Raw genomic sequence first — 9,370 nt, 5'->3', positions numbered from 1 at the left:
TTAAGTATTTTGTTTTATGCTGTCATTTTTGCCTGTTAGTAGAGGAGGCAGTGCAGAGGTTTCTTCTTATTTCTTGTAAATATCATATTTTGTTGTTTTAATTTTTTACTTTTCCTGACAGTGACAACAGAATTATTCCACTTGTTCTGCATCATACTTTTTTCTGCTCTGCATTTGATGTACATTACTCTCCAGGACACCAAAGACTGGGGCTTAACTCCTCTTACTAATTGCTTTCTTGCAGCAGCCTGTTCTTCAGTCTTTCAGCAAGTGCATTAACATGAATTCAGTCAGTCTCAATGTGTTAAATTAAAGGCTATGAACACTGGAGAGGGTAGTTTATGACAGTTGCTTGTTGGTAGCTTTGGCATTCTAAAGAGAGTAAAACTTATTACTCTTCTTCAGTGTGGGAAGATTTTGATCTTCATCTACTTTTTTTTTTTTTTTTTTAGGCAGAGTATCACCCCCCACCCCCAACTCAGGAGCTGGCTCTGGAGGCAAGATTGCTGCTTTTGTGCAGTATCTGAACTAATATCCCTTCTAACCCCATATTGCTCAAGTCTGATGTCTCTGTGCCGGTCGTTTGCCTACAGCCTGGACAGACCATTTGTAGGTGGTTAAGAGCTGACTATAGTGAAATTCAATTGAATGTTCAGTCCAGAAACTTCCTGTAGGCTACTTACCTTAGCTTATGAAGGATGCTGTAGTAGCATGGTAATGATTTCTTGCTCTCCTCAAGATATTTTTACATCATTGTTGAGAAATAATTTATATGTATTTTTTAAATTTAGTTGGAATTTTACAAGACATTATGGAAGGAAGGGAGACACTAGATCTGAAATAATTTGAAAAACTGAGCACATTATGCCTCAGATGAAGCAGGCACACACCACATTTAAATTTCTTGCCCCAATGCTGGCCTTCTCTTCCGCCCTGATGTCATTAGAGTGAGGCAATGAAAGACATAAGATCTTGCTTTAGTTAAAATCAATCTGTAATACCAGCAAAATACCAAATGGCGTAGAAAATTATGGGTGAGAATAAGATGGGGTTTTTGTAACCTGAATATCATAATGTCGATAGCACTAAGAAATTATATCAGCTCCTTATATTTCTTCCTTAGAGATCCTCCTTTGTTGTCTTTTCAGAAATACAGAACACCAAAATTCTGCTTCCTTTGCTGGTATCAGGGAAATAAAAGGTGTGCATGTGGCCCCATTAGATAGAACATATGTTCAGTGGACACATTTTGCATTTGGATGCCACAAAAGATTACTCAGCAAATATCACAAAAGCTTCTCTGCGCCGTCATAGTAACTCAGCTGTCCTCTGTAAAGCACTCTTTATGGCTGAGGAAAGACTAAATGAATGATAATGCCTTGGTCCTCATAACTGTACCTGTGTGAAATACCTGCCTTGTAAGGGATGTTGGATGAAGATAGAAATACCTGCTCTCTCTAATTATGAGTGTGTGCGCTCAGTTACAGGAAGATGAGTTTTCAAGAGCTTTCGAGTGGGGACTGTCCTGCAGAAGGAGGCTTTTGTGCTCTATGAGAAGCTGCAAACACTATCATTCCCACAAGAAGCCTGTAATATCAGGTCTGACTTTAGCGACAATGAATGCTAGAGGACTAACGTTAAACAAGGTAAGTTGTTACCATGGTACAAAACTATATTAAATAATGATTAATGATAAGTGTTAAGTATCTGATTGATTTGATTTTCTATGTTTTCTTCAATATTCAAGTGTATCCTTATTCATTGACATGACTTGTAAGCAACAGAGGGGAGCTGGAGTAACTGAGCAAAAACATCAGTAATTATGCCTGTTCTGGAAGCTGGTGTTTGCAATGTTCTTCTGTGCTGCCAGGCAACTGGCGCTGCTGATGGACCGGTGCTGTGTCCCACTCTTGGCTAACAGAGCATTTAAAGAGTTCAAGTTTAGAAGTCAGATGATTTGATGAAACGCCAAGTAGTACCCCAAAGAGGCTAGTGCTGATGGATCTCAGTCTGAACGGGATATTCTGGTGAGAAGATAAGGTGCCTGTGAGGTGAGCATACTGGTATTGAAGCATAAGGCCATATAGTTTCCTACTGCTTTAAAGGAGAGAGTATGCAGGTCTCTGGCTTGTTGAGTTTGCTTGCCTAAAAGCGCATCTATTGAAAGCTACAGAGGGAACAGCATAGTCAATAGTTGTTTAAATGGTGCAACAAGTTAAGTTAAGAGACTGTTTTGTAAAATACATATTACAGTGCCAAATTCTGAAAATCTGAAAAGCAGGTTGGGCTCAGAAGGGAAGAACAAACTGGCTCCAGGAGCTTTGAGAGGTATTGCAACAGCAGTCCTTCTGTTTGAGAAAACTGAGGTCATGGATAGCTGCAGGGTAAACATGCTATTGGGTAATTCAGCACATAACATCAGAAGGCTCATAGGATTTGCAGGCATCACATCATTCTCAGATATGTTAGGGTTTGCAACTCTAACATAAACGATAAATAAATGATGGTGGAAAATGTTTGCAGTTTTGAAGTAATTAATTATCAAAGCACCCCTGGGAGATAGGAGGAATAACTCAGATAGGTGACTCCAGAAGGTCTTATGGTGACTCAGGATAGACCAATGTCACATCATGAAGTTATCTGTTTCATATGGTAGCCAACTTGTGCAAATTTACTAGCAAATACAGGGCTGCAACCAGAGAACAAACACTCAGGGAAATGTAGGAACAATGGCTGCTGATAGATGCAAAAGCTTATGCAGATACATCTTTGCTGCTATGACCACCACCTATGCTAATTTAAGTTAGCCAATGCTGCAGCCATAACTTCATTTTCTGTATGCACTTACCTTCACAGATGAGAATAACACCATTGTCTGTTGGGCTCTTGGTGAAATAAGGTGCAGGTGAGGTGATTAATCTCCCTGCCATTGGGTAAAGCAGATTATATTTTTTTTCTTCTCTGTTACAACTTGCACAGGGCAATTTATTTTGAGCAGATTTTGAACATATTATTAACAAAAAAATGCAGCAGTGGGGTACTGAAATTCTTGTCAAACTTGTTAAAATTGGCACAGTTTCATTAAAAGAAGGGGGGGGATGAGACCTTGTGGTTATAAAACCTGAAACAGAGAAAAAAATACTTTAAATAAAGTCAACAAAAAAAGGTTTTGTCAACCCCCAACAGAACTTTTCTTTCATTTCCCATGAAAGGGCCAAGCATTACTCTGTTACATGGACACCACGAAGGGGAGCAGAGCTTTTGCCATGGGGTGTGTTGGCTTTTCCTATGCAGCTCCAGGCTCTGCCTGCTCTGGAGGAAATGTCCTCCAGGCTGCCTGCAGGGCGGACATCAGCATCCCGGGGCCAGACAGGCCTCTGAAGGCAGCCCACAGGGTATCTGCCTCCCTTGAAATCCAGTGTGCACTCCTGTGCCCTAGCACCAGCATTTATTACTGCACCAGTGAGTCACCTCTTGCAGGAGTCAAGTCCTTCTCATGCCATCCTGGTCTCTAGTGGACCAGACTTTTCCCCTTCCAGGGCTCTGTTTTCCTCAGGTGGCCTAAGGCCAGGGTCTCTACTCAGTTCATTCAGCTGGCTCTCAGGCTCCTTAGCTGATGCCCAGCACCCGTATTGATGGCTTTTGACAGCCCGCACAAGGGATTGCTCTCCACCACCTGGGCACCTTCCTGCCTGGCTGTGTGCCTGGGGCAGTGCCTTCAGGCCTTCGCTCTGGGTTTCCCCCGGGCTTTGCTGCACGGTTACCACGGAGCAGGCTTGCTTGGGCCTCCCTCTCCCTCTCCCTCTCCCCCTTCCCTAGGAAGGGCTGCTGCCCCCCAGTCCCAAAGCTGCCATCCAGCATTAGTCCGGCTGAGCTCTCATGTTACGGTGCTGAGGGGAGCAACACCTGGTCCTCTGCGTTTCTGAAAGGCTTTCACGAAGATGCTGACTCTAATGTGTGCGCATGTCTGATGATAAAAATTTGATGCAACTGTAATCAAGACTTCTTAGTACACTCAGGGCAATGTAACATTTAAGGCAGGTTGCTTAAGAAACTTTTGCCTGAAAAAAAAAAAAAAAAAGAGAAAAGCATAATTAAACATGCCAATCACTACCTGATGGAGTATTTTGCATTAGACCATCATGCCCACTCTCGGGGAGTAATCTTCATGCAATATAAATATATATAAATACAATTTCTTAATTCAGGCATGTTATGCAAATTAGAACTCATTAACATATTCAAAATGATCATATACTGGGAAGTTATCATCTGAATTATACATAAATTTTGATTATATACATATATTTACTTTCTGAACTCTGGAGAGGAGTTGAGTTACTGACAAGCTGAAGTTGTTAGAAAACAAGACAGTAATTCAGGTTTTAACTGCATACCTTCTGTGTCTCCAATTGTATTGTTACACAGACATCAGAAATGATATGGCATTTTGCAGATGAGATGTCCATAATTGGACTTGTACCTGTGTGAACTCAGACCTGCTATATCTATAGTTAATGTGGGCTCTCCAGTAACTGAAGAAGTGGTTATGACTGCAAGATTCAGAAGTGCAGTCTAAGAGCTCCGGGATCTCCTTGCTGAGTGAAACTCTTGTTTCTTGTTTGCAGGTTTGAGATACCAAGTTGCGTCTTAGACCAAGATAAGCAAGCAAGGCTGCAGCGCCTGCGTGGCAAATTAATGTGCATTTTGTATCAAGAGAAACTAAATCAGGTATTTGTAGTGAGGAGAGAAGAGGTGAGGCTTCCCATATTGAAATGGGGACAAAGTAGACGTGCTATCACTGAACTGGCCAAATAAGTCCTGAAGGGGTATGTTTACTAGGCAGCAAAGCTCTGACTGCAGCACTGTGCTGTGCCTGGTCAAGTAGGGGCTCTGCTCCTCCACTGCAGGTTAGTGGTTAAGCCGCTTTACCACCATGTGGTTGACATGGCCCCTGTTTTGGGGAAGAAAATACTGGAAGGACCTGGATTTTAAAATACACTATTAATTTCCATTTAAATTAGATTGCCTATGAGACTGCATTATACTTCCCAATGATGTGACAGGATAATCCTACCTCTGCGATGCAGAGGAATTCAGTAGAGAAATAAACATTTAACTCACAATACATGGTCCCTTAAGATCATTTTGAAAAGGTAGTGATGAAAATAACCACAAAACCAATTGCTGGTCTTAGAAGCCATCTGAAGAGATGGCTGAGCACTGAAAATCAGTGCCAAACATCTTGACTTGAGAAAAAACCCAGAGGGAGTTCCATGAGTGACTGCTGCATAGTGCTGCCAAAAAGACTTCTTCAATCTTTGACTGATTTACCTCAGCAACATCAATTTTAATTTTGCTTTGCACTTGTTGTTTAATTATTTGCTAACGAAAGTTGTTTCCTGCTGATCGATATCTATAAAAATATGTTGATTTCAAACTAAATACTACCTTTATAATAACTTCAATAATTTTTGCTAACCATAAGGTTACACAAAATCATTACACGTTTACTAAAGCAAATATTTATTGAGATTTTAAAATTTCACACTTTAATTGTGTTGAAAAACTGAGGAATGAAGCATTCCCTTTTAAGATTATTAGTATTTTTCTTGCTGAGTATTTGTCTGCCTACATTAGAGTGGATGTAGAAGATCAATTAAAATCACATGAAATTAATGTTTTAAAATAATTGTAATAATCTGAGTAAAAACATCTTAAATATGGTGGCTATACAAAGGTAAGTCTATCAAAACATACTTTGCACATAAAACTAGCAGGCATATTAAATAAAAATAAGATCTGTTTCTGACTGCTTGTGGTCACCAGGCTCAGTCTTTTTATTTTTTTTTAATGATGAAATTTCTTTGTTTCCTGCATTTTTAATCAAAAGTGAAGCGGGACACTAGCTTTCCAGTTTTCTAATTTCCTCATGAGCTGGTTCAGATGAAGAGTGCTCAGCCTTGTGTATGCTCCCTGTGAGCGTGCATATACACAAAGACAAAAACCTTTTGCCTGGAGAGCATGTGTTCATGTGCTTGCCCATCATGTACAGAAGGTATAAATTGCAGAGCATTTCATTGTCACACCCAGCTTGTCACTGTTGTGCCTAGCCAAAGTTTTTATTCATGTTTAAATAGCAAAGGCTTGAAATGCTCTCAATTAAAACAGTATCCTTAAGGTACATTCTAAGTGTGGATAACAGAGTACCAAACCCTTTTTTCTTGCTATTTTAGGTGGATTCAAAATCTTGGAAGACAGCATGACACAGGAGACAAGGAAGAAGGGAAAATAGATTAAGACCTCCTTAGCTTTACATTATTCCTGCAAGATACCTTAGATACTGGAGAAGGCAGCAAGTCAGTTATGTATGCTGTCCTCTTAAAAGTCAAACATTGCAAATGGTATCCAAGGTGTTTAACGGTGACAGCATCCAGTTTGCTGCTCTGGCTTGTGAAGGCTGCTCCCTCAAACAAACGTCACATCAAACAGGCGTCATATTCTGAGGCACTTTGCCTGTCTCAGCTTCTTGGTAGATAAGCAAGAAACTCATTGAACCCAGTTCAAATACTAGTTTGCTGTGACCTCCCCAGACATGGTGATGCTCAGCATTTCTCTCTCTCAGACCTCCTCTTCAAGGTGAGACAACTTCTCAGCATTCCGGAGTACCAACCTGCCACTGCAGACAGATCTTACCTGCTTACAGTAGGAAAGAAGGTAGCACTTAAGCAAGAGACATCTCATGCCATGTTCCCCAAACCTTGCATGTGGAAATTGCTCCCTTACAACCAAAAATCTCCATCTGTGTGAACAAGTTGATCACCCTGGGATTCTTGTGATGGTGGCACTCTTTCTCATGTCTGTGGAGGAATGTCATTCTCCTCTCTACCATCGTACAAAGGCTTTGCTGTAGACTTGACTCATGCAAGTTCTGGGCTCCATGCTGAGATCCCTAGAAGAGGTCCAAGCAGCTGTCAGCTATCCCACTTTCCCTTCTGCTGGGAAGTCTGGTAATGGTTCCAGGAGCCTCTGGCAGAGGAAAAGTGAAGGTGCAGATTTGGTCCTACCCTGCGTACTAAGTGGAGGAGAGATATGAACATACTAGAGTGAAAGGTCTCCAAGCTTAAGCACATATGCTGTCTCATGTGCAAGAGGACATCGCACCCTGAGCACCTCCAATGACTTGACAACACACCTCTAAAACTCTTCTGTGTCTGTATAGTGGTATCAAGTCAAATTTAGAACTTCAAAAATCTCACATATCAAATTCTCAGTTACAGTTCAGTGATCTGATTTTCTTTAAGACTTGAACAGTAAATACTGCATCTCCTGAGCAGTTCACCTTGATCTGTTGAATTTTGTTGTGATTGATATGACTGCAGTATAAAATTAGATATTCCTGTTATAGTACTCTCTAACCCTTCAGCACTTGGCCTTGTATTCTTCTTTGAATGGAGAACAGCAACTTGAAAATAAGGCAAAGTAAATGTTTAATACACCTTACTTTTTATTGCCTCAAATTTTACTTTCCAGTTGAATATTTCTTTCTACACTGCTTTTCAAAATTTTGCATCACCAGTAGAGTACCTATCTTCTTGTAATTTGTTCTAATCTATGAAAAAATGTCCATATATTCCAGAGATTTTCTGTATTAGTCCATAGTACAATATATTTATATTGGAAGTGCAGTACATTATTATTTTTAATAAGTCCTTCTAACTGATCTACTCCTCCCCATCATCAACATCAGTATCATATTTATGAATTTTGTCTCTAAACTTGAGATAGATCTCTCAGTCCCTATGCCTTAATAGGAAAGAGGGAAGGTTTCCATGTAGAGTGATTCCTTATGTACAGAGATGATCAGGATGATTCAAGTGAATCAACTGGGATTTCCTAGAATAGAACTGTGTGTGTGGATTTAGTTTATGAGAAACTGTGCACACAAATATTATAGTTTAATATTCATATAAAATATACTTTATAGCATTGGTAGAATTATTCTTCTCCCTGTTGCCAAAAAAAAAAAAAAAAAAAAAAAAAAAAGTAGAACTTTCTATTTGTGGAAATAATGCCCTTTAAAATTTGTCTGTATTTTGGAATGATGGGATACGTTACATCCTTTCTACACTGTAATATATTGATTTTTAAGTAGTCTTGAACAAATTCAATAACTTGTGCAGTGTCATATTGCTTTAATTGTGTGAATTCTTATTGACATGTAGTGAATAAAAATAAAGCTTTTTTTTAAACTCATTACCAGAATCCCATCCCATCTCTCTCAGGAGGGACAGGTTAGAGCTAGCTCAGCTATATCTATAAATGGCTTTACTGACATCTTGATATTTAGTAATGGACATTTTAATATTAGAGAGTGCAGATTCATTTCTGTGCCCAGTTCAGCATTCTTCTTTTCTGGGGATCGTTTGTCTTCTGCTTTTTTTTTTATACTGTTTGAAAGTCTGTATCTCCTCAAACACATCTCTGATTCCAAGGGTCAAACTGTGGACTGTTAGGTACCTTGTGCAATTTTGTTAAAATGGTTTTGCATAAGAAGTATTTTAATAGAAAATAAAGCCTTGCCATTGCTTTTAAATGTTGTAATTTCTCTATTGTGATATCACTAGTGATTGTCAGGATAATGTCAGTTATACAGTCTATTGTTTAAAGCTGATCATTTTAGCTTATAGCTGATGTTGCAATTCTGAAATGTTTCATTCATCTCAAATTATAAACCAAAGATGCATTGCCCTCTTTCACGGCAAAATCTATGGAAGGGACTTCAGGAGAGGAAAACAGTGAAGAATGTGGAGTGTGTTCCAGGACTCATCTCAGATTTCTTGTATTCCCAGGAAAACAACAGGGTAGGTTTCATCTTGCCTTACTGTAGATCTCTACAGAACTAATGTTTACGTTCAAGTTAGTTGTTTAGGCTTCCCTTATAGTCAACTCTAAGGCCCAGTTCATCCCACTTGAAGGTAGATGTCTCGGACAGGACAGACCACTCATACCCTGGGAGGGTCCCTTTCTCCCCGTTGGCTGGGAAAGGAACCTGGACAGTCACAAATGCTTGAAACCCGGGCAGGTGAATCCCACCTTGGGAGATAACAATTTTCATGTTGAGTTTTCTTGACTGTGAAATTGCTGGGCCCAGGTAATAGCCTTTCTAGCAGCAAGACTCCTTTGAAGTTATATTTCAAGATAATTCTTCTTATTTCCGCAGGTAAGAGGTTTCATTAGAAAGCGGTAATGGCCAGTGAAGTGGATTCTGTGGAAACATATTAATGCAGTCCAGATCTGATTTATCTTCTCTTTCTGAATTCTGCTGGGCCATTACATTCCCCGTTGTATTCCATGAACCTGAAATATC

The 9,370-nt window shown here is 39.7% G+C and overlaps 1 long non-coding RNA gene across 2 annotated transcripts; it reads left to right on the top strand.

Annotated features, from left to right (window-relative positions):
- The first annotated feature begins 458 nt into the window (after positions 1-458).
- On the top strand, positions 459-8,596 carry LOC135324314 (uncharacterized). 2 transcript variants are annotated; one of them, XR_010385682.1, is made up of 5 exons: positions 459-609; positions 1,482-1,646; positions 1,748-2,051; positions 4,629-4,731; positions 6,237-8,596. It is a non-coding gene; the product is annotated as an uncharacterized LOC135324314 (long non-coding RNA). The 2 variants fall into 2 exon arrangements; XR_010385681.1 differs by lacking the exon at positions 1,748-2,051.
- The last annotated feature ends 774 nt before the right edge of the window (positions 8,597-9,370 follow it).

Source organism: Dromaius novaehollandiae, chromosome W, assembly GCF_036370855.1.
Source record: "Dromaius novaehollandiae isolate bDroNov1 chromosome W, bDroNov1.hap1, whole genome shotgun sequence".
In the NCBI taxonomy this organism is placed as follows: Eukaryota; Metazoa; Chordata; class Aves; order Casuariiformes; family Dromaiidae; genus Dromaius; species Dromaius novaehollandiae.
This window is presented reverse-complemented; position numbering and strand designations above follow the sequence as displayed.